The sequence below is a fragment of the Sinocyclocheilus grahami genome, unplaced genomic scaffold (assembly GCF_001515645.1).
Source record: "Sinocyclocheilus grahami isolate Dianchi unplaced genomic scaffold, SAMN03320097.WGS_v1.1 scaffold374.1, whole genome shotgun sequence".
Lineage (NCBI taxonomy): Eukaryota > Metazoa > Chordata > Actinopteri > Cypriniformes > Cyprinidae > Sinocyclocheilus > Sinocyclocheilus grahami.
The window spans coordinates 1,129,293-1,132,470 of NW_015505553.1; positions in this window are offsets into that span (position 1 = coordinate 1,129,293).

Below are 3,178 nucleotides of genomic sequence, written 5' to 3' on the forward strand. Positions count from 1 at the left end.
GAGTCCCGAGGTGGGCGTGGCAACACGGCACCTTCCGGGTCCAAGTTACACTGGCCTGCCGCCAAACCTTAACCCCCGTGGTCAGACCTTGCGTTCCTCCGGGCAGGAGTGCCCCTGGAGCAGGTCTCCAGGCATGCTGTGGTTTGCACGGATGCCTCAACCACCGGCTGGGGGGGCCACGTACAACGGGCTTGCAGTGTCAACTGCACTGGCTGCCTCGAGTTGCTGGCAGTGCACCTGGGCCGTCTCAAAGGGCGCTTACGAGGCAAGCATGTACTAGTCCGCACGGACAACATAGCGACTGTTGCGTACATCAACCGACAAGGTGGTCTGCGCTCCCGTCGCTTATCGCAACTCGCCCGCCACCTCCTCCTCTGGAGTCAGAAGCATCTGAGGTCGCTTTCTTGCTGTTCACATTCCTGGGCGGCTCAACCGGGCAGCCGACGAGCTGTCCCGATCTGCGCTCCTGGGAGAATGGTGACTCCATCCCCAGACGGTCCAGCTGGTTTGGGGACGTTTCGGAGCCGCTCAGGTAGACCTGTTTGCCTCTCCAGAAACCTCTCACTGCCAGTTGTTCTTCGCCCTGACCGAGGGAACACTCGGCACGGATGCACTGGCACACAGCTGGCCGCAGTGCCTTCGCAAGTATGCATTTCCCCCAGTGAGCCTTCTGGCACAGTTGCTGTGCAAGGTCAGGGAGGACGAGGAGCAGGTCCTGCTGGTGGCACCCTATTGGCCTTCCCGGACCTGGTTGCCGGAACTAATGCTCCTCGCAACAGCCCCTCCTTGGCCGATTCCTCTGAGGAAGGATTTACTGACTCAGAGACGGGGCACCCCTTGGCACCCCCGTCCAGACCTCTGGAAACTTCATGTCCGGTCCCTGGACGGGATGCGGAGGTTCTGAGTGGCCTACTCCAAGAGGTAGTTGACACCATCACTTCAGCGAGAGCACCGTCTACGAGACACGCCTACGCTTGAAGTGGAACCTGTTCGTTGAGTGGTGTTCTTCTCGCCGAGAAGACCCCCGAAGATGCCCGATCGGAGTTGTTACTTCCTGAGACATATTTTATTTGTTCTATGTGCTTTGTGGTAGTTTGTTGTTTGTTTGTTTTTTCTCCTTGTCTACTGCTACCATTCGCATGCAGGTGATTGGGTCCACCTGTTGCTGATTTGCTGCCCATTTACCTCAGCTCCACTGATTGGCTGCCGCCAGGAGAAAGCCAGCATATAAAACCAGCAATGCCTTTCAACAAGGAGAGAGGGAGAGGGTTGCAGATTGTAATCTGCCACACGGACTGCTTTTCTCTGGCTCCAGATAACTTTCTGTCTGTTGTTATTAAGTGCTAACCATTGGTGCTACTGTGGGCTTAGTTGGAGACTTGTAAGTTTGTTTAGAATTTAAGTATTTTGTAAGGAAACTTGTAGGGAGGTTGGTGCCTTTTTCTTTAATTGCTTTTCTCCTGGTTATTTGGATAGTCAAGGAGATAGGGAAGTTAATTTTGTTGTTTATTTTCTTTTGGTTTATGTATAGGTAAGTTATGGTTAAAACTGAGTTAGAAATCTTTTTGTTTGTTGTGTTGGCCTTTGCCCCCTCCCGAAGCTTATGTTTCCTTTTATCTTTTTTTTTTATGATTGAATAAAAAGTTAAATATTCTTTTTGTTTGGAGGTGTGTTATTGGGGCTGGAGACAAGAGGTCCCTGTGCTTTCTCTCTCCAAAAATTTGTTACTGCTAGGTCCATTACCTCTAGACTAAAAGGGCTAGCATGTAACAACGTGGTGTAATTGTAAGTATCTGCTCATTTCTTTCTTTTCTTTTTGGTGAAGAAGGCCTCTGTGGTAGTGAGAATTATGGAATTTAATTTAATTTACTCTTTCTCCTACCATAGAGGTTTTTGAACGTTGCAGGAAGGCAGATTTGTTTTTAATAGCAGATTTCTTTAATATTGAGGTTTCAAGGCAGGCTACCAAACAAATTATTAAAGATGACTTGCGTGAAAAGCTAGTCGATGTAGGGATTTTACCAGATTACTCTGTTGTCGGTACTGAGGAACAACCTGGATTCACAGCACAAGCTGTGACCGGTGCGGTTCTTCCTGGGCCGGCAACTGAGTCTCTGGGTGAGTCAATCAAGTTGAAGGAGTTAGACCTCCTAATAAAAAAACAGGAGTGTGAAGGGCAGAAGATTAGGCTTCGTGCTATAGAGGCTCAAGCAGATAGGGATATTAAGATGCGTGAGTTAGACTTACGTGCTCGGGAATTAAATCGAAAGCCAGTTCCTATGCCTCATTCTAGATTCCCCTCTGCTTTATCTTCTGTCACTTCACCTGCTGTTGTTTTACACCAAAGTACTGATAATGCAGCTACTGAGACAGATTTTGATGTTGGTAAGTACCTTAAACTCGTACCCCCGTTTACCTACACTATAGAAGAAGTAAAATGGCAACAACTTTTATTCCTTGCTCAATACCAAGGAATGACTTAAAACACTTTTATCATAATGCATGATTTGTAAACTAATACATTTTGACTTTTGCATCACATAATCTGTTCCATATGTATGCCTTTTCTTAGTAAACTTGCTCGGTAGCCCACAGCATTACACTTGAGATATTCAGCACTTGGGTTTGTGTCCCGTTATACACAAAAAAAAAAAAAATTCTAATTATTTATTTAGGTTTTTTAAAACAATGTTTTGGTGATTTTTATTTTATTTATATTAAATTCTGGATATATCTAAGAATCTATGAGCAAATAAGCTATTTTGTTACAGTATTTCAGCAAAAAAAAAAAAAAAAAAAAAAACATAAGAGACAATTCCAGTCCAAAATCATCAAAAACCTTCCGATGGGCTCTGAGTGGGGTCACTGAGTCTTTCTGACAAATATCATAAAATTGCATTTTATGGTTACTGCCACTAGAGGGGCCTATAGAACCCTATGGAGATTCTTAACTGAGCCCTACATGTGATACCTTTAAAGTTTGGGCGTATTAAGGCTTAAAATTGGTTGATAACATTCAAATATATATTGAGACATAAAACAAATCTATATTTTGTGAAAAAAATTTAAAATTACACTGAATTATAACCGAAATATATGAATATTCATACAATTTCATAAATATGTAAAAAACATTATATATATATATATATATATATATATATATATATATATATAT